Consider the following 23,471-nt stretch of genomic DNA (forward strand, 5'->3'; position numbering starts at 1 on the left):
AAGTAGCCACCTTTTGCTTTGATGACTGCGTTGCCCACTCTCGGCATTCTCTTGATGAGCTTCAAGTGGTAGTCACCGGAAATGGTCTTCCAACAATCTTGAAGGAGTTCCCAGAGATGCTTAGCACTTGTTGGCCCTTTTGCCTTCACTCTGCGGTCCAGCTCACCCCAAACCATCTCGATTGGGTTCCGGTCAGGTGACTGTGGAGGCCAGGTCATCTGGCGTAGCACCCCATCACTCTCCTTCTTGGTCAAATAGCCCTTACACAGCCTGGAGGTGTGTTTAGGGTCATTGTCCTGTTGAAAAATAAATGATGGTCCAACTAAACGCAAACCGGGTGGAATAGCATGCCGCTGCAAGATGCTGTGGTAGCCATGCTGGTTCAGTATGCCTTCAATTTTGAATAAATCCCCAATAGTGTCACCAGCAAAGCACCCCCACACCATCACACCTCCTCCTCCATGCTTCACGGTGGGAACCAGGCATGTAGAGTTCATCCGTTCACCTTTTCTGCGTCGCACAAAGACTCGGTGGTTGGAACCAAAGATCTCAAATTTGGACTCATCAGACCAAAGCACAGATTTCCACTGGTCTAATGTCCATTCTTTGAGTTCTTAAGCCCAAACAAGTCTCTTCTGCTTGTTGCCTGTCCTTAACAGTGGTTTCCTAGCAGCTATTTTACCATGAAGGCCTGCTGCACAAAGTATCCTCTTAGTAGTTGTTGAAGAGATTTGTCTGCTGCTAGAACTCTGTGTGGCATTGACCTGGTCTCTAATCTGAGCTGCTGTTAACCTGCGATTTCTGAGGCTGGTGACTCAGATAAACTTATCCTCAGAAGCAGAGGTGACTCTTGGTCCTTTCCTGGAGCGGTCCTCATGTGAGCCAGTTTCTTTGTAGCGCTTGATGGTTTTTGCAACTGCACTTGGGGACACTTTCAAAGTTTGCCCAATTTTTCGGACTGGCTGACCTTCATTTCTTAAAGTAATGATGGCCACTCGTTTTTTTTTACTTAGCTGCTTTTTTCTTGCCATAATACAAATTCTAACAGTCTTTTCAGTAGGACTATCAGCTGTGTATCCACCAGGCTTCTGCACATCACAACTGATGGTCCCAACCCCATTTATAAGGCAAGAAATCCCACTTATTAAACCTGACAGGGCACACCTGTGAAGTGAAAACCATTTCCCCGGACTACCTCTTGAAGCTCATCAAGAGAATGCCAAGAGTGTGCAAAGCAGTCATCAAAGCAAAAGGTGGCTACTTTGAAGAACCTAGAATATAAGAGATATTTTCAGTTGTTTCACACTTTTTTGTTAAGTATATAATTCCACATGTGTTAATTCAGAGTTTTGATGCATTCAGTGTGAATGTACAATTTTCATAGTCATGAAAATACAGAAAAATCTTTAAATGAGAAGGTGTGTCCAAACTTTTGGTCTGTACTGTACTTTAAGTGAACTTTTTATTTTTTTAAATGATAATTTACTGACATATATATGCAAATTGCCTCTTCAGAGAAAAAGAGGACTTGTACTCTATAGCGCCACCTATTGGAATCCTACAAGTCACAATCAACCCTTTATCGAGTCGTGCAATATGATGACTTAGGATAATAGCAAAATCAGAATCTCAATTTGCAGACACGATGTTTGTATGAGAACTGATTTGGCTAGGTGAGAGGCTCTAGACTAAGGTCTAAGGGGTAACATTTCTCCTTGTGGAGAGTGACATACCAGCACTGGCATGCTAAGGTAGGGAGGCTTATTCGCCGTGCAATGTTCTTTTTCTCTGAAGAGGCAACTGACATATATATTAATTCAAAGCGTAAATATCTGAGATTACAGGTTATAGAGTTAAGCAAAGAGATGTACATGACCTTGGTACCACATTGGCACTCTATTGTAGCCAGACAAGGACAGTGAGAACTTCCTCTGCTGACAATGGAATGCTGGCATCCTGGACGCCTCTTGGAGTTTACTATGCAATTGTGTTGCCATGACTTTGCTTAAGGCCCTGTAGAGAGACCAATTAATTACAAGTATTCAAGTGTGCCATAAGTTGGGTAATGAATTATACAGATCAAAGGCTGAGGGCATTGGATCATTGCCTGCACACTCTGCTGTGAACAAGTAATTGAAGCAGGTTATCTGATGAAGAGCAGACATCCAGTGAGTATACAGAGTAATTAACAAAACCTATATATTTTCAGTTATGCCTGGAACTTTTTTATTCACTTTTCTGTAGGAGATATATTGTATGGAGCTTTCTCACAGTATTATTTTCCAAGGCTGTTCAGGATTAATTATCCGGAGTAATTAACAGGTAGCCAGCAAAGTTGGATAATCATTTAGGATGGCAAATATTTCACTGTATGCCTCCACTGGCACATAGATGTTAAACACAGGGGAATTAATGATTTCATCTTGTGTACCCACTCTGTCTGTACTGCATAGTCAGGACAAGGTAAAACAATATAGCAGTTTTTTTTGTATTATAATTCTAGTTTTACAGAATCCATTAGATGCATCCAGGATTGGGAAGCATATTCAAATCAGTGGGTACAATTGCAAAAGTTTAGGTAGCTGGCAACCCAGAGGAGCACAATATCTGAATTCTGGTATATCTTAATTATGTTTGGTATCTATAGAATGCTTGAAGGATGTTCACTTCTTCTTCTTCTCTTCCCACAGGTATATGCTCTGCATAATTCCCCTGCTCCTATGTATGCTGTCTGCTAATGCTCTGCTGACCCGTCTCTCTGGTATATGCTCTGCATAATTCCCCTGCTCCTATGTATGCTGTCTGCTAATGCTCTGCTGACCCGTCTCTCTGGTATATGCTCTGCATAATTCCCCTGCTCCTATGTATGCTGTCTGCTAATGCTCTGCTGACCCGTCTCTCTGGTATATGCTCTGCATAATTCCCCTGCTCCTATGTATGCTGTCTGCTAATGCTCTGCTGACCCGTCTCTCTGGTATATGCTCTGCATAATTCCCCTGCTTCATCTGTCCCACTCCAAGCAATATTCACATATGTTTCTTCTTTCCCCACTATATACCTTATCTGATTTTTAGAGGTGTTAAACTGCAGAGACTTGTGTCCTGGCTCTGTCTTTGATCACCCAGCCATCTCCTGTTGAAATGACCAGCTGTTAATTTATCCACAAGCCGTTCCCACAATGCCCTACACCTGATATAGTTTAATGTGGCCTATATATTTAGACTCTCTGTAAGGGGTGCACGCGTGCTGGGGTGTGCACGCGTCTTCTTGTGCAAAGTGGCTTCGGAGAGAAGTGGCAGTTATTTCAGAGGCAGTTAGTCAGGGCAGGAGTCAGGTAACCAACACTTTGACCACTTAGTCTCTTTTAACTATGTTTCTGTTAGCTCTCACTTTTTCCTCTATAGTCCTCCACTTTCTAATAACCCCTCAAATCCCTACACCAAGTAAGAAACTCTTCATCTCTCCCTCTATTCTCCCCATTCATCTCACCTCCTCCTCCAAATTATTCCTCAGCATTCAATCCTGGATCTCCAAGCACAGACAGCCACCTCATGCTCTCTCTTGCTCCCACCTGCTAACACTTTCTCTGCTCCTCCTCACTGCTGGAGATATCTCTCCAAATCCTGGTCCTCCTCGCCATATCCCCACAGTCACTTCTACCTCCTATCCACGACCTTCCTCAAACTGTCGCAACCCTTCTAACCTCATACCCATCCAACTAATACCCACCTCCTCAGCTATACTAACAGGAGCTCTATGGAACGCTCGCTCTGTCTGCAACAAACTTTCCTTCATCCACGATCTTTTCATTACAAACAAACTCTCCTTCCTCGCCATCACTGAAACCTGGCTCACCCCCTCTGACACAGCCTCCCCAGCTGCCCTTTCATATGGCGGATTCCACCTTTCCCACACCCCCCGCCCCAATGGCAAACATGGTGGAGGCGTAGGTTTCCTCCTATCGGAACTCTGCGCTTTCACCAAAATCCCACTGCCACCCTCCGTTACACTCCCCTCTTTTGAGGTGCACTGTGTGCGCATCTATTCCCCCTCCAACCTCCAACTGGCCGTCGTTTACCGACCCCCAGGGCAAGCCACCACCTTCTTAGACCATTTCACTACCTGGCTGCTTCACTTCCTTTCCACTGACATCCCCACTATCATAATGGGTGACTTCAACATCCCCATTGACACTCCCCACTCGTCTGTCTCTAAGCTCCTATCCCTCACCTCCTCCTTTGGACTCACTCAATGGTCTTCCACACCCACCCACAAAGATGGCCACACACTGGACCTCATCTTCACCCGCCTCTGTTCCCTATCTAACCTCTCTAACTCACCACTCCCTCTCTCTGACCATAACCTCCTCACATTCTCTACCCTCTCCTCTCCGGGTGCACAATCCCCACTCCACAAACTCACACACCCTCGCAGAAATCTCAAACACCTTGACCTACACTCTCTCTCTGAATCCCTCCTTCCTCTCACAGACATAAATTCCTTGCACGATGCAGACGTTGCTGCTGCTTCATATAACACCACAATAGCTGCAGCTCTAGACTCAATCGCCCCTCTCACACACACCACACCTCGCACATTCAACAGGCAACCCTGGCACACTAAACTTACCAAAGAACTGCGCCGGGCCTCCAGGGTTGCGGAGCGGAGATGGAAAAGGTCTCACTCCATCGAGCACTTCATCGCATTCAAGCAATCCCTCACTAATTTCAAGTCCGCACTCACTACAGCAAAACAAACCTACTTCTCATCTCTCATATCCTCCCTATCTCACAACCCTAAACAGCTATTTAACACTTTCAACTCTCTCCTTCATCCCCCAGCACCTCCTCCCTCTTCTCTCATCTCAGCCGACGACTTTGCCTCATTCTTCAAACAGAAGATTGACACCATCAGACAAAACTTTGGCCTAAAGTCCACACAACCCCTCCTCATATCTACTCAACCATCCTCCTCCAAACCCCACTTCTCCACCATTACAGAAGGTCAAGTCTCCTCTTTACTCTCCAAATCACACCTCACCACCTGCGAACTTGACCCAATCCCATCCCACCTCATCACTAACCTCACCTCAGTCTTCATTCCAACCCTAACCCACCTCTTCAATCTATCACTAACAACCGGAGTCTTCCCCTCATGTTTCAAACATGCCGCAATCACACCCATCCTCAAAAAGCCCTCCCTTGACCCTTCCTCTCTGACCAGCTACCGCCCCATATCACTTCTCCCCTTTGCCTCTAAACTTCTAGAACAACATGTCCACCTTGAACTGTCCTCCCACCTCTCCTCCTGCTCCCTCTTCGACCGTCTACAATCTGGCTTCCGACCGCATCACTCGACTGAAACTGCCCTGACCAAAGTCACCAACGACCTACTAAATGCCAAATCCAAGCGACACTACTCCATCCTCCTCCTTCTGGACCTGTCATCTGCCTTTGACACAGTGGACCATTCCCTCTTACTCCAGATTCTCTCATCTCTTGGCATCACGGACTTGGCTCTATCTTGGATCTCCTCATACTTAACAGACAGGACATTCAGCGTCTCCCACTCACGCACCACCTCCTCATCTCGCCCCCTATCTGTCGGTGTCCCCCAAGGTTCAGTTCTAGGACCCCTGCTCTTCTCCATCTACACCTTCGGCCTGGGACAGCTCATAGAGTCTCACGGCTTTCAGTATCACCTCTATGCTGACGACACACAGATCTACCTCTCTGGACCCGATATCTCCTCCCTACTAACCAGAATCCCACAATGTCTGTCCGCCATCTCATCCTTCTTCTCCGACAGGTTTCTAAAACTCAACATGGATAAAACAGAGTTCATCATCTTTCCACCCTCTCATTCACATCCCCCATCCGACCTATCCATCAACGTCAATGGCTGTTCACTCTCCCCAGTCCCACAAGCTCGCTGCCTTGGGGTAACCCTGGACTCTGATCTCTCCTTCAAGCCACATATTCAAGCCCTTTCCACCTCCTGCCGACTCCAACTCAAAAACATCTCCCGGATCCGTGCATTCCTCAGCAAAGACTCTGCAAAAACACTAGTGCATGCCCTCATCATATCCCGCCTCGACTACTGCAACCTCCTGCTCCGTGGCATCCCTTCCAACACTCTTGCACCTCTCCAATCTATCCTAAACTCTGCTGCTCGACTAATCCACCTGTCCCCCCGCTATTCCCCGGCCTCTCCTCTCTGTCAATCCCTTCACTGGCTCCCTATTGCCCAGAGAATTCAGTTCAAAACTCTAACCATGGCATACAAAGCCATCCACAACCTGTCTCCCCCATACATCTGTGACCTAGTCTCCCGGTACTTACCTGCACGCAACCTCCGATCCTCACAAGATCTCCTGCTCTACTCCCCTCTTATCTCCTCCTCCCACACTCGTATACAAGATTTCTCCCGTGCTTCCCCCCTACTCTGGAACTCTCTACCCCAACATATCAGACTCTCGCCGACCGTGGAAACCTTCAAAAGGAACCTGAAGACCCACCTCTTCCGACAAGCCTACAACCTGCAGTAAACACCACTGCACGACCAGCTCTACCCTCACCTACTGTATCCTCACCCATCCCTCGTAGACTGTGAGCCCTCGCTGGCAGGGTCCTCGCTCCTCCTGTACCAGTCGCTGACTCGTTTTGTTAAGATTATGTAAATGCTTTTGTTATGTATATCCCTATCACATGTAAAGCGCCATGGAATAAATGGCGCTATAATAATAAATAATAATAATAATAATAATGACGCCATATTGTTTCTCTAGGATAATCCTGGGGATAAATATGACCCACAGAAAAAATGAGGGAAAAAACAAGATTGGAATCTAATCTAAACACCCATTCCTGTCTTACCTCAGCTGAGGAAGGAGTGAAGGGTCTGGTGAAACCCTTTATAACATCTCATCTACTGAATATCAGGGTCAGATCCAAAAGAACCTCATGCACATATTCTGTTTCACAATATTTTCGCCGGCGTCTTCCCTGCCAAGAACACTCATGATCCATGTGTGTAAGTTTCTTTGTTCATATTTTTTATTTAACTGTATTATGTAGGTATTTTTGTTATTTCACTTTTGTCACCTTTTTTTCAGCACTGTACTTCTTTTTGTATATTAAATCTAAAATGTAATAAGTTTGTTATTCGTTGCTCTAATGTACACATGATCTCAAGGTGAGAAAATAGCTTGGTTGTGTTACCTTGTAGCCAGAGTGCAAGTAGTGAATTGTTTAGGAGCTTGGGAAAACTGGGTTTGCATGTGTACTACTACTTTTAGAATGGTCGATCCCAAACTTTTTATTAATGTAAAATAACAGCACAAGATAGTAATCAACCTCTCCCACTCCAGCACAGTTATTATAGTCTCTATGTTTGGGCTGCAGCGGTGATGTCACAACTATAGTGCACATCACCCCTGCAGCCAAACGCAGAGACTGGAACAGCAGTAGGCACTGGCTCTGGAGCGGATGAGAGTGAGTATTATTTAACTTTGTTAGTTTACAATGTAGGAAACAGTTGGGATCTACATTTATAAGAGTATACATATCTTACTTACATGCTATGTATATCTTCCCTATATAGCATGTAAGTAACATGTATATGCATATACAGTTATATGAAAAAGTTTGGGCCCCCCTATTAATATTAAGCTTATTGTTTTATAAAAATTGGTGTTTTTGCAACTGCTATTTCATTTTGATATATGTAATAACTGTTGGACACAGTAATGTTTCTGCCTTGAAATGAGGTTTATTGTACTAACAGAAAATATGCAATCTGCATTCAAACAAAATTTGACAGGTGCATAAGTATGGGCACCTCACCAGAAAAGTGACATTAATATTTAGTAGATCCTCCTTTTGCAAAAATAACAGCCTCTAGTCGCTTCTTGTAGCTTTTAATGAGTTCCTGGATCCTGCATGAAGGTATTTTTGACCATTCCTCTTTACAAAACAATTCCAGTTCAGTTATGTTTGATGGTCGCTGAGCATGGACAGCCCTCTTCAAATGATCCCACAGATGTTCCATGATATTCAGGTCTGGGGACTGGGATGGCCATTCCAGAACATTGTAATTGTTCCTCTGCATGAATGCCTGAGTAGATTTGAAGCGGTGTTTTGGATCATTGTCTTGCTGAAAGATCCATCCCCTGCGTAACTTCAACTTTATCACTGATTCTTGAACATTATTGTCAAGAATCTGCTGATACTGAGTGGAATCCATGCATCACTCAACTTTAACAAGATTCCCGGTGCCGGCATTGGCCACACATCCCCAAAGAATGATGGAACCTCCACAAAATTTTACTGTGGGTTGCAAGTGTTTTTCTTGGAATGCTGTGTTTTTTTGCCGCCATGCATAACGCCTTTTTGTATGACCAAACAACTCAATTATGGTTTCATCAGTCCACAGGACCATCTTCCAAAAAGAAGTTGGCTTCTCCAAATGTGCTTTTGCATACCTCAGCCGACTTTGTTTGTGGCGTGCTTGCAGAAACGGCTTCTTTCGCATCACTCTCCCATACAGCTTCTCCTTGTGCAAAGTGCGTTGTATAGTTGACCGATGCACAGTGACACCATCTGCAGCAAGTTGATGCTGCAGCTCTCTGGAGGTGGTCTGAGGATTGTCCTTGACTGATCTCACCATTCTTCTTCTCTGCTTTTCTGATGTTTTTCTTGGCCTGCCACTTCTGGCCTTAACAAGAACTGTCCCTGTGTTCTTCCATTTCCTTACTATGTTCCTCACAGTGGAAACTGACAGGTTTAATCTCTGAGACAGCTTTTTGTATCCTTCCCCTGAACAACTATGTTGAATAATCTTTGTTTTCAGATCATTTGACAGTTGTTTTGAGGAGCCCATGATGCCACTCTTCAGAGGAGATTCAAACAGGAGAACAACTTGCAAGTGGCCACTTTAAGTAGCTTTTCTCATGATTGCATACACCTGGCTCTGAAGTTCAAAGCTCAATGAGGTTACAAAACCAAAAAAAGGGCTTTAGTAAGTCAGTAAAAAGTAGGTAGGAGTATTTAAAACAAGAAAATGATAAGGGTGCCCATACTTATGCACCTGTCAAATTTTGTTTGATTGCAGATTGCACATTTTCTGTTAGTACAATAAACCTCATTTCAAGGCAGAAACATTACTGTGTCCAACAGTTATTACATATATCAAACTGAAATAGCTGTTGCAAAAACACCAATTTTTATAAAACATTAAGCTTAAGATTAATAGGGGTGCCCAAACTTTTTCATATAACTGTATTTATAGTTCATTGCAAAATTAAGAAATTTTCTAAATAATTTTCTTTAAAAAATTGCTACCATTTTGCTCCTGCAGAGTGTCTGTAATTACTTTATCTAGCTTTGTGCTCTGCAAATTGTTACAAATCCGTCCAAGCTCCTGCTGCTGTTTCCAACATCTCCTACTGCTCTCCCTTTTCATGTTATTATAAATGGCATCAGATCAGAGGGGTTGTGCACAGATATCCACAACCTGGGGAGCGGGGTAAAATATTAAGAATTAGAGATGAGCGGACCCGAACCTAAATGTTTGGGGTTCTTACCAGACAGTTAGTGGCATGATGCTATTGTCTGACAACCCGGGACCAGGGTCTTCTACCTTGTCCCTAACACTAGGGGCACCCTAACTATCCTATTCCCCAGGTTACTACAGATGGTGAAGATGCTGGGGTCACTTACTTTGCTGTTCTCCTGAATCAGCCCTTATCTGTCCTCTCTCCCACCCAGACAAACAAGGAAGGAAATACAGGGACAAATTAAAGTACCAAACACACAAAATATGCACTCTCAGACAACATCGGGAAGCACCAAAAAGATTAGGATGGTAGACAAAAATAGAAGAGGAAGGGACTATGCACACAACCAAAACTCTAAGCAACAGTCACAGAAAAACTCTCCTTAAACGCCTCTACTGAACACCAACACCTCCAACTCCACTCCTCACCAGGCTGTACAAGATATAACACTGGTAATCCCAGATAGCCAGAGCAGAGACTATATAGGAGAGGAGAGTGACTGATGCTGCACAGCTGAGAACTTCCAAATAGAAGCTACAGAGACTCAAAGCTGAGCAGATTATCTAATGCACTGATGAAAGAAACTAGCACCATTTAATACGAGGGAGAAGTACTTCTATTCAATGCAGTATGTGAACTCAGACGCTGCGGTCTTCTGACTCTTGTCTGTCGCGGACAGATAGTGTCCAATACTAAACGCCGAAAACGGACTTCTCCCATAAGTCCGTTGCAAGGTTTTGAGTTCCGGGGGTAGTCGAGAGAGAGAAAATTTTCCAGATCAAAAGTTCGGGTTCCCATTGTTTTCAATGGGGTCTTGGTTTTGGTACAAGTTTGGGTACAGTTCTGGTACCCGAACCAAACTTTGGAAAAAAGTTTGGGTCGGGTACCAGAACCCAAACTTCCACGGGTCCGCTCATCCCTATTAAGAATCTCTGGATGGATAGAAAATACAGGCTATAATAAAGGAGAAGGCATATGAAGAGGAAAAATGTGCAGGATAGAAACTGTGCTGATATATGAGCTACTGAAGACAGCAGCACCCTGGGTATACATAGACCTTATGTCCAGTCTATATTACAGGGAGAGACACTCCCACATGATAAAAATCTGAGACAAAGTAGGCTGAAACCTGCATATCAGGGAATATGAAAATAAATGAAGATTGCTGACTGAAAGCGTATTTCAATAGCTAAGTTAATCCCCTTTTCAATGTATCAGCTGTGACTGAGCAAAGGTTTTGCTCATCTATGGAAACCATCAGTCAACCAGACTCCTTTACATATAATATTGGTCATGTGTCCAAATACTCTCCCTGTAGGTGACACAGGAACATCAGTGAAGCTTTGCTACCACAAGCTCTTCAGTAAGTTATACACTATAGCACCTTTACAAATTATTCTAACCCCCTTGTAAGGTGTGACATACTTGATGGGCAGAGACTACAGTGCCAGACATTCTGTATCTAGAGGGTAATGCTTTGTATTCAAAGCTGTCTAAAAAAAAAAGGATAGAGGTAATGGAAAGTTTGTCATTTCTGACTTCCCAACAATGACTTCAATTTACACCTTTCAAGTTCTAATTTCATTCAAAAAAGAGGTAAACACATTTTCCCAACACATTTGCAAAATCGAAAAAGCTTACAATAATTACAGATAATTTAAATAAGTTATATGGATGCAAAACATTGTTTACTAGAAATGTCGTCTTCTTGAAGTCATTGTCAGACACCACAAATAGAGCAGTGGTTTATTTCCAAACACTAATAGGAAACACAAAGGATCCGCAAAAACCATTAGTAGTTTGTAGAATTGTTTTTACAATCTGAAAATTAGTACTTATTATCCGAGCACACAGCCAATGTGAGAAAGATTTGGCATACAACAAGCAGCCTGTTAACAGCACTTACTTAATTTGCTAATGGAGTATAACAATTTTAAGTCACACGGCAAGCAAATGTTACATTTCATATGAAAGTCCTAATGAGGCAAAATATCAAACAGTGTATGAGTCATTGCTCCAGCGATGGCATGGGCTCGTCTCTCTTATTAGACATGCATTGAAATACTGGGGTGCAAATGGTTTCAATTAGTTTCTTGAAGTCTACTTGACACAATCATGACTTTGTGTGTGCGCTTGCCCCGGTGTGCAATATTGTTCTTCGTTGATGAGAAGCATTGTGTTAAAAATTATAGTTTGGCAATAAAACAACATAAATATTAGTCTGAGAGCAAGTGGGTTGTGTGGTGTTGTATACATGTTTAAGTGACTTGCACAATACTGAGATATTCTACTTGTTAGAGTTCTTTTCTAGCAATGATTGAGCACAGATACTCCCATAATGGAGTGCATGCAAAAGAATGGCAATTAGGTAATTATAGCAGTGGAAAATATTTAACAATGGAAGAAGTTTTGTACACTGACAAGCAAAAAGGTAACAACGTTTTGAACTTTTGACTTTCAGGTTCCATATCTCACCATCCACTACTGCTTCGAACATGAGACTACCATCATTTTATAGACAATCATCTTGGCTATCTCATACATAAATTTGACTGGTAACTATTTTGCATATTACTAGTTATGCAGATTCTTGTCATGTCACTGCACTGTTACTGTTTTGTTCCTAAAAATCTAAATGCAATTTTTGATTATTATTCTGTAAATTCACCTTTGGCGTACAACACTGAATCCTTCTAGGCATCCTTTTGATCAGATTCAAGCATGTCTTGACCAAAATCTGATTCCAGGTCTCTTCTACACATTTCTAAAGTTGGTGCATACTAGTCGACTCACTTGGGTATGTATACAGTTTTTTGTACCAACACGTGTTTGGTTGGTATAAGGTATAGGGCCAGTGGGGTCAAATCTAACACCTCTACTTAATTGTCATTGAACCATTTCTTCTCCAGTCCTGGGCCATTGTTCTGTTGGAACACTATGTTGTCCTTTTCATACCCATGCTACTTGAGTGTATGAAGTAACTCATCTTTTAGGATTACTCACATGTAGCTCAGCATTAAGACCACCATCGATGCTGGTCAACTATCCAATGCCTTTGGCTGTGAAACAACCCCATATCATCAGGCTTCCTTCACCGATCTTGACAGTTCCTTACATTTTTAGATCCATTAACCCCTTTTTCCCTTGTTTCTTCCAGACACATTAGAGCCTAGTGTGTAGACTTTCTTCTCATCACTTGAAATCACCCGTTTCCAATACTCTTCTTTCCACTTTTCATACTTTTTTATAAACTCTAGCCGACAATATGACTATATTGAAGTCTAGGCTTCTTCACCTTTTTTCAGGTCATCATTCCAGACTTGTGTAACGTGCGTCGCACAGTGCTTGCATGGACATCTGTGATTTCACTATTAAGAAGCATGTGGATAGACCTTGTGATGAGCCAACTTGTCTCGATATTTTGCCTGAACATCCACCTTTTCGCTTATGAATGGATGGACAGGCTGCATTTCGCATTCTTCCAAATGTCAGGGTATTCACATGATGCCGTTTGGCAATTCTCTTGGATGAGAGACCGCTATCGAGGAGCTGGATGATGCTGTGTCTCTTTTCTTGGGAAATCTTTATGGCTGGTCCTTGATGCGAACCAGTGACCATTTGCTTGAGAATCTACAAAATAACACACTGAGCTATTCAGGAATGTGAAAACAGGTTGTATTTTGTAGTATTCAGGAAGAAAAAGATTTCTTCATCATCAGTAGCAAAACTGTAACAATGCAGTGATATTGCAAGAATCTGCATAACTAATTATATGCTAAATAGTTCCATGTCAAATTTATGTAGGAGATAGCCAAAATGATTGTCTATAAAATGATGGTAGTCTCATTTTCAGAGCTATAGTGGATGGTGAGATATGCCGCCTGAAAATCAAAAGTTCAAAACGTTGTTACCCTTTTGCTCGTCAGTGTATATTTTTGCAAATGAATTTAACTCCTTTCATGACATTTATGCTTAATTGGGGCATAAGATGCATGAAGTGTGTTGTGGGTGCTGGCTTTTCTATACAGTCAGCACCTGACTGTATCTGCTGAACAGAGCTTGACTGTAGGGGGTTCTTTGTTTCCTTTTGATCCCCCCTCCACACACTGATTTTGCTGTCATGTAAGATGGAGGCCTACTGAAAGTCCACAAGTTTACCATGTTTTTAACTGTATGAATCCCTTTTTAGGACAGTGTTAAAATGATAGCATGCTGTGAAGGATACTGTATTCGTGATAGCAGGTTCATGTGCCCCAGGAGGACCAATACAAATGTAGGAAACAATTACCAATTAATATATACATTCAAATCATCCGAATTTTTCCACTTGCATAAATAATAAAACCTATAAATAATAAATAAAATATTTTTTGTATTGCAGCTTCCCTAAAAGCACAAACTAATAAAAATCATAACATTTTTCCAGTATAGTGAGCACCATAATGAAAAATATATAAAATACAAAAGACACATGAGCTGTCTTTTGGTCACTTTGTCTAGACTAAAAAGCAAACAAAAATTGCATGTACCTTAACATGTCACTACAAAAAACATCTCTCAAACAATTCTGTCGGCTGAAAAAATAAAAAAACTCATGGCTCACAGAAGTTAATTATTATTGCAAAATGAACTTTGTAAAAGCAAAAATCAAGAAACACTGGTGTAATTGCTGTTTTTTTTATCATTTCCACTACAAATAGAATTTTTTTTCCTTGTTTTACAGTACATTATCTGGTAAGGCAAATTACGTAAGACGAAGCTACCATTCATCCTTCAAAGAAAACAAGCTTTTATACGGTTAAATAAGCAAAAAAAAAAAGGCTACGACTCTGAATAATTCAGCCATCATCTGCTGGAAAATATACAGGTTCGGCCTGCGAGCCCGCATTAAAGTCAGGGTTATAACTGTACTAGCTATTGAGCCCATTCTACGCCCGGGTGGCGAGTATTTTTATTGGTATATGGTCTCCCATGCTGGTATGTGCTGCCCCCATCCTGGTATTTGTGCTGCCCCCATCCTAGTATTTGTGCTCCCCAATCATGTCCCTCCATCCTGTTATGTGCTGCCCTCATCCCTATCCTGGTATGCATGGCACGCCTCATCCCTATCCTGGTATGCATGGCACCCCTCGCCAGTAATCCTGGTATGCATGGCACCCCTCACCCCCAGTCCTGGTATGCATGGCACCCCTCACCCCCAATCCTGGTATGCATGGCACCCCTCACCCCCAATCCTGGTATGCATGGCACCCCTCACCCCCAATCTTAGTATGCATGGCACCCCTCACCCCCAATCCTGGTATGCATGGCACCCCTCACCCCCAATCCTGTCTGCATGGCACCCCTCACCCCTAATCCTGAAATGCATGGCATCCCTCATCCCCAATCGTGGCATGCATGGCGCCCCTCATCCTGGTATGCATGGCTTCCTCATACCCAATCCTGGTATGCATGGTACCCCATCGCCTCATCCCTATCCTGGTATGTATGGTACCCCTCATCCTGGTATGCATGGTACCCCTCATCCCTATCCTGGTATGCATGGCACCCCATCCCTCATCCTGATATACATGGTACCACTCATCCCTATCCTGGTATGCATGGCCCCTCCAGATCCCTATCCTGGTATGCATGGCACCCCTCATCCCAAATCCTGTTATGCATGGCACCCCTCATCCCAAATCCTGTTATGCATGGCACCCCTCATCCCCAATCCTTTTATTAATAGAATCATAGAATGGTAGAGTTGGAAGGGACCTCCTGGGTCATCTGGTCCAACCCCCTGCTCAAAGCAGGATTCACTAAATCATCACAAACAGATATCTGTCCAGCCTCTGTTTGAAGACGTCCATTGAAGGGGAACTCACCACCTCTCGTGGCCGCCTGTTCCACTCATTGATCACCCTAACTGTCAAAATTTTTTTCTAATATCTAATCTGTGTTTCCTCCCATTCAGTTTCATCCCATTGCTTCTAGTTTTTCTTTGTGCAAATGAGAATAAAGATGATCCTTCTACAATGTGACAGCTCTTGAGATATTTGTAGACAGCTTTTAAGTCTCCTCTCAGTCTTCTTTTTTGCAAGCTAAACATTCCCAATCCTGTAACCGTTCCTCATAGGACATGGTTCGCAGATCGGTCACCATTCTGGTCACTCTTCTCTGAACTTGCTCCAGTTTGTCGATGTCTTTTTTAAAATGTGGTGCCCAAAACTGGACACATGCCAGATGAGGTCTAACCAAAGAGGAGTAAAGTGCGATAATGACTTCACGTGATCTAAACTGCATGCTTCTGTTAATACATCCCAGAATTGTATTTGCCTTTTTTTCTGCTGCATCACACTGTTGACTCATGTTCAGTCTATGATCTATCAGTATACCTAAGTCTTTTTCACATGTACTGTTGCTTAGCTCTATTCCTCCCATTCTGTATATGCTTTTTTCATTTTTATTGCCCAGATGTAGTACTTTGCATTTTTCCCTGCTAAAAACCATTCTGTTAGTTTCTGCCCACTGCTTCAGTTTATTTAAGTCTTTTTGAATCCTCTCTCTCTTCTCTAGTATTAGCTATCCCTCCTAGCTTTGTGTCATCAGCAAATTTAATTAGTTTATCCTCAATTCCTTCATCTAAATCATTGATAAAGATGTTGAACAATACAGGTCCCAGGACAGAGCCCTGTAGTACCCCACTTGAGACATTCATCCAACTGGATGTGAAGCCATTAACGACCACTCTTTGAGTCCGATCACTAAGCCAGTTATGAATCCACCTAACAGTTGCCTTGTCCATTCCATACTTGATCATTTTTTCAATAAGGATCGTGTGAGATACTTTGTCAAATGCTTTGCTGAAGTCAAGATATACTATATCTACAGCATTTACCTGATCCACCCAGTCAGTGATTCTATCATAGAAGGAAATTAAGTTAGTCTGACATGACTTGTTAGTTGCAAACCCATGCTGACTTTGGTTAATCACTTCATTCTTATCCAGGTGCTTACATACATGTTGTTTAATAATTTGTTCAAACATCTTTCCTGGTATAGAAGTCAGACTCACCATCCTATAGTTCCTTGGGTCCACCTTCTTCCCCTTTTTGAAGATAGGAACAACATTTGCTCTTCTCCAGTCTTCTGGGACTTCTCCTGTTCTCCAAGAATTTTATGGAGAGTGGTTCTAAAATTTCTCCTACGATCTCCTTCAGTACTCTGGAGTGTAATTTATCTGGACCTGGAGACTTGAACTCATTTATGTTAGCTAAATATTCCCTCACAATCTTTCTGTTTACAGATAACCTGGATTCTTCTATTCCTTTTTATAGGACAGTGAAGATCAGTTGATGTTACATTTTCTTTCTGAGAGAAAACAGATGAAAAATAGGAATTAAAAAGTTCGGCCTTCTCAACACCCTTTCTTACCATTTCTCCATTTTCATCCTCTAAAACTCCTATAGCATCTTTGACTTTTCTTTTACTATTGACATACCCCTAAAATCCTTTTTTATTGCTTTTGACATCTCTTGCAAGCCTTAATTCATTGTCAGCTTTAGCTAACCTGATACGTGCCCTACAGGATCTGCAGAATGCATTATAATCTTCTTTAGATATGCCTCCGTCTTTCAATTTGATAAACATTTCTTTCTTTCTTTTTAGCATGTGTTTAAGTTCTGTGTTCATCCATCCTGGTTTCCTTAAATGCTTCCCATTCTTCCTACTTTTCGGGATTGTTAATGATTGTGCTTTGAGAATCTCATTTTTAAAAATTTCCCATCCTTCCTGGACATTTTTGTCCTTAAGGACATACAGCCATTGGATCCCTCCTATTCTCTTTCTGAGTCACTTAAAATCTGCTTTTCTGAAATCTAACCTTGAAGTTTGAGTCTTCACATGTCTTCCTCCTCTAGTTATCCAAAATTCTATAATAGCATGATCGCTGCCTCCTAGGGTCCCAGCCACTTTTACCTCCTCAACCATTCCCTCCCTGTTTATAAGGATTAGATCCAAAGTAGCAGATTCCCTTGTTTTCTCCCCTAGCTTTTGGAAAATAAAGTTGTCAGCAAGAGAGGATAAGAATTTGCTTGACCTGTTAGTTTTACTTGAGAAAGATTCCCAACAAATGTCTGGATAGTTGAAATCTCCCATGACCACTACGTCATATATTTTGGAGAACTTGGTCATTTGATACATAAAGAGTTCATCCATATCTTCAGCTTGCCCAGGTGGCCTGTAGTAAATGCCTACAATGGTGTCCTTTCCATTGTTCTCTCCTTGTATTCTTAAGCCCCCGTCTCACATAGCGAGATCGCTAGCGAGATCGCTGCTGTGTCACAGTTTTGGTGACGCAACAGCGACCTCACCAGCGATGTTGCTATGTGTGACACTTTGCAACGATCAGGCCCCTGCTGTGAGGTCGCTGATCGTTGCAAAGTGTCCTGGACCATTTTTTGGCCGTTGCTCTCCCGCTGGTCAGCACACATCGCTGTGTGTGACCAGCGGGAGCAGCGATAAGGCTGGTAACCATTATAAACATCGGGTTACTAGGGGCACACGCGCACCTAGTAACCCGCTGTTTATCATGGTTACGAGCCTGCTAAAGTGAGCGGTAACCTCCCGCTCACAGTAGCAGAGTGGTAACAATGATAAACAACGGGTTACTAGGAGCGGGTGTGCCCCTAGTAACCCGATGTTTACCGTAGTTACCAGCCTGCTCCTGCTTCAGCAGGCTCGTAACCAGGAGCAGGACAACGTGGAAGGATTCTTTCCACGATGTCGCTGCTCCCCTGATCGTTGGTGAGCCTGCCTGTTTGATAGCTCACCAGCAACCACATAGCGACGCAGCAACGATCCCTGACAGGTCTTATCGTTGTCGGGATCGTTGCAGCGTCACTAAGTGTGACGGGGCCTTTACCCAAACAGTTTCCATAGAACTCCCAGTCTCTGAAGCTTCAATCTCTGTGCAGATATACACTTTTCTAGCATACAATGCGATGCCTCCTCCTCGTTTATCAAGTCTGTTTCTTGCAAATAAGTTGTATCCTTTTAGCCTTGTATTCCAATCATGTGTATCGTCCCACCAAGTTTCAGTGATTCCAATGACATATTTCTTTTCCTGAGTTAGTAGTTCCAATTCTCCTTGCTTGTTGCCCATGCTTTGTGCATTTGTATAAAAACATTTTAGTTTGTGATTGGTTTCTCTTCCTCCTATATTTTTATTATATAGATTTTTTGACTTTAGTTTTTGTTCTTCCTTTCTACTTCCAATAGCAGAGATCTCAATAGTATTTGTCAGCTGTATAGATTTTTCTGGCTTTTTGCTTCCCTTCCCACATTGTTCTAGTTTAAAGCTCTCCTGATGAGTGTAGCAAGGCAACTTCCAAATACATGTTTTCCAGTCTTCGTAAGATTCACCCCGTCTCTAGCAAGTAGTCCATCATATAGGTAATTCATTCCGTGATCCAAAAATCCAAATCCTTTTTGATGGCACCATCGACATAGCCAGTTGTTCACCTGCAGAATCCTATTCCTTTGAGCTCACAGAGACTCTTCACTTATCCCAAAATGCAGTGGGAATATGCAAATTATCTCCTCAGGACTCCATCCCTGGTTTACAGATGTCCTCCTTTCAGCTCCAACAGCCAAAATGCAGTGTTCTTTGAACTCACGGAGACTCTTCACTTATCCCAAAAGGCAGTGGGAATATGCAAATTATCTCCTTAGGACTCCTCCCCTGGTTTACCAATGCCCTCCTTTCAGCTCCAACAGCCAAAATCCAGTGTTCTTTGAGCTTATGGATACTCTTCACTTATCCCAAAATGCAGTTGGAATATGCAAATTATCTCCTCAGGACTCCTCCCTGTCAGAATCTATGTTGTTTTACTATTGGCCATCTTGTTGTGGTTTGCTGGCTTCTAGTCTTTTCCTCTGGTGATGGGTTTCTTGGTCACGTGATCTCTGCACTCTTTATTACCCAGCACCTGGCCCCCATTCCCTGTTGGACATCAGTGTTGTTTCGCTCATGCTCTGGCTAAGTAGCCTGGTTTAGTTCTTCTGCTTTTGACTTTTTTTATCCCGGGACTTCTTGTTCCAACAGTTTTGTTTCCTTTAATTTTCGTTTCTGCAGCTAACTTTTCTGTTAGGTGGTCTCCTGCTTTTGCTCCCAGTCCTTAGATCTTTTAAGACCCCTTTCCTACAGGTCTTCCTTTGAGTTCAGTGCAGGAGTTTTGGTGGGGCTACTTATAAGGAATAGGGCACCCACCCCATCATAGGGTAAAGCTGAGTCTCAGTGCACGGACAGCTTTTCCCTCCTATTCCTTAGTTCTAAGTTGCAGAACATAACAGTATGTCCAGCCGCGTTTTAAAAAAAAAGGGGGGGGTTTCCTCTCCTCTCCCTGGATTTTCTTCAGTATGTGTACCATCCAGGAGCTTGCTCAACGCTTGAAAGGGCTGACTCTGGAGTTTGCCAATCCTCATCAGTACGTGAGTAAATACCCTGCTATGAAGAACCTAAGGTAGGATTACCTTAGTGTTTCTCGGGGAAACAACAGAATTATTTTTCATTTAAAAATGCTTGTTTGTTGTATATTCGGCTCAGACCTAGATCTTCTGGTAGTGAACTACAGCGTGTAGGAATTATTATGTCTCTATTGCGTAAGGAACCTCAAATCTGGGCGTTTTCCTTGTCTCCTGATGATCATTGTCTGAGCTCTATGGAGGCATTTTTTGATGCCATGAGTTTGCTATATGACGATCCTGATCGGGTTACATCAGCTGAGGCAGAGCTCAGACGTCTCAAACAGGGCTCTCTTGATGCTGAGAGTTATTGCACCCTGTTCAGACGATTGTCTGCAGAGGTTAGGTGGAATGACCCTGCACTCAAGTTTCAGTTTCTGGCAGGCTTGAGTGAAAGGGTTAAAGATTTGCTCATTGCATTCCCTGCACCTGATACTCTGCAAGTTGCCATGCAGTTAGCTATCCGTGTGGATAGAAGGTTGAGGGCTAGACAGAATGAGGAGAAGTTTCCTATATTGTTGGATTCTGTTTCTCACGATATTCCTGCCGACACTGGGGAACCTATGCAGGTCGGAGCAATGTCATCCCGTTCCAGGGAGAGGGACAGGAGGTTCTCTGAGGAACTTTGCTTGTATTGCGGTAAGGCTGATCATTTTTTAAAGCAATGTGAGGTTCGCTTAAGGAAAGAAAAAAAAATGGTCAGTAGAAATAAGACTCCCATTCACATTGCGTTTTTACGTTCTGCTGGGGTGTTTTTTCCTGGTAATACCACCTGTCAGGGTCGTTTGATTGAGTTTCAGGTTATGGTGGATTGTGGTTCTGCACTTAATTTGATTTCTTGAAAAGTATAAGTTTGATTCTGAACCTTTGTCGTCTGCTTTTCCAGTGGTGGCGATTGATAATACTCGCCTGGAGCATGGGAGCATTCTTCGAAAGGTCACTGGGTTTCCTCTTACTATGAATATGGAACATTAGGAGCAGATTGACTTATTTGTACTTGCTAAGTTGCCTTCCCCGGTCGTCTTGGGGGTGCCCTGGTTCAAAGTGCATAATCCTTTGATGGACTGGTCGTCTGGTTCCATAAGATCCTGGGGTCAGGGGTGTTATGGTAAGTGTTGTAATGTTCACATTGTAGCTGTTGTGAATGGAGAGTTACCTGAACCCATTCAGGATTTTTGGAGGGTTTATTCGGAGGTGAAGTCGAAAGCTTTACCACCTCATAGAGATTACGATTGCGCTATTGACTTCGTCCCTGATGCTAAGCTCCCTAAGAGCCAGTGGTTTAATCTGACAATTCCCGAGAGGGAGACTTTGAAGGAGTTTCTTCAGACGAGTTTAGCTGCAGGTCACATAAAACCATCTAAGTCTCCTGTGGCGGTTGGGTTCTTTTTGTCAAAAAGAAGGATGGGGGTCTTAGGCCATGTCTGGATTTTTGGGAGATTAATAAGATCACTGTGCGCAATCCTTACCCATTACCACTTATTCCGGATTTGTTTAACCAATTGACGAGAGCTAAATGGTTTTCTAAGATTGAACTTCGTGGGGCATATAATTTGCTGCGGGTGAAGGACGGAGATGAATGGAAGACAGCTTTTAACACCCCGGGAGGACATTTTGAGTGTTTGGTGATGCCTTTTGGGCTTACTAGCACCCCTGCATTTTTTCAAAATTTAATCAATGACATTCTGGGACCCTTAATCGGTAGGAGTGTTATTGTTTATCTGGATGACATTTTGATATATTCATCGGATTTTGAGTCTCATTGGCAGAGAGTCCGCGAAGTTCTTCAGATACTGAGAGATAACATACTATTTGCTAAATTGGAGAAGTGTCAGTTTGCTGTCCAGAAAATTAGGTTTTTGGGTTACTTTGTCTTTTGTGATGGTTTTGAGATGGACCCGGTGAAACTTCAGGCTATGCTGGAGTGGCAGAGGCCTGAGGGTTTGAAGTCCGTACAGAGGTTCTTGGGGTTTGCCAATTATTACAGGAAATTCATAAAGAATGTCTTTGTCATCGCTAAACCCATTACTGATCTAACCAAGAAGGGTGCTAATACAGTCCAATGGTCCACTGAGGCTATTGAAGCTTTTGAGTATCTCAAGGAGAGGTTCAGCTCTGCTCCTGTTCTTATCCAGATGGATGAGACCAAGCCATTTTTGGTTGAGGTGGATGCCTCATCCATAGGCATAGGGGCAGTTCTGTCCCAGGAGGGTGAGGATGGGGTGCATCCCTGTGCTTTCTTTTCAAGAAAATTTTCTGAGACAGAGCTCAACTATGATGTTGGGAATCGTGAGTTGTTGGCTATTAAACTCGCGTTCGAGAATTGGCGACATTCTTTGGAGGGGGCTCGACATCCTATACAGGTTTTCACTAGTGTTGAGCGAGCACTAAAATGCTCGGGTGCTCGAAGCTCGGGCCGAGCTCACCGTGATATTCGGGTGCTCGACACGAGCAACGAGCCCAATGTTAGTCTATGGGAGACCCGAGCATTTTTGCGGCGGCACCCCCGGCAGTCTGTAGAAAGCCTAAAAAGTGCCCAAAACGATAGTGACAGTGCTCAAATGACATGGGGACAGCATGGGGATCGCCCCAGGAAGCATTTCTGACCCCCAGGTCACTGCTGTCAACAACGTGGTCAGAGATATTAAGCCACTTTTACGGGCTCACAATAAAACGTTCAAAAACGAAACTGAAACTGTTTTCCTGTGAAATATGTTAAGGAATATCCTTTCCAGGGTAAAGACTTGTGTATAAGGTAAAATAAATAACCAAAAACAAAAATACTCCACCACACCTTGGGCTATGTTCACAAGTAGCATATTTTATGCGCTTTTGCACTTTTGTATTGCTTTCAACCGTGACAAATGCATTCACCGGGAAATGTCATTTTAACATTTTACAACCTTATCTGGCCATGTGCTGTGTGACACATGCATACAGTGCTGAAAAGACATGGGAACAGCATGGGGAAGACCTCTGGAAGCATCTCTGACACCCAGGTCACTGCCTAAAAGTGTGCCCATCAGAAGTGATCCTTGCCGCATCAGAAGATGCAGACTTGCAACTATCCCCGTGCAAGTCCTTGTCCCAGGGCAGTGTTCAATTGTACCTCCCGCATTCCTTTCAATGCAAGCGCAAATATGCAGCCAACCATCCACCCACCTGCAGGCTGCAATACTATACTGCTAGCTTGCACTTGAAATGGGGCCTTTTAGTTTGGCGGAGGCCTAAGCTGGCCACTACCTCATGGCTGCGTCGGCGGAGAGGTCTCCATACTCAGTCCCCAGCCGCCACTATTTGTCCCGGGAACCTTCCCCACACTTTTCTTAGCCTGGCCTGCTTTAGGGCAGCATTGGACGAGCTAGACAACAAGACACCTCCGGTGGGCCCTGGCTTCTCCATCAGGGGA

General features: G+C 43.2%; 1 protein-coding gene across 1 annotated transcript in view; it reads right to left on the bottom strand.

The window, feature by feature from the left end:
• HTR1F (5-hydroxytryptamine receptor 1F) overlaps positions 1 to 23,471 on the bottom strand; it is a 663,252-nt gene that overhangs the window by 331,219 nt on the left and 308,562 nt on the right. The window lies entirely within an intron of this gene.

The sequence above is a fragment of the Phyllobates terribilis genome, unplaced genomic scaffold (genome assembly GCF_046119375.1).
Source record: "Phyllobates terribilis strain yellow unplaced genomic scaffold, ASM4611937v1 Scaffold_2__4_contigs__length_985480577, whole genome shotgun sequence".
Classification (NCBI taxonomy): Eukaryota; Metazoa; Chordata; class Amphibia; order Anura; family Dendrobatidae; genus Phyllobates; species Phyllobates terribilis.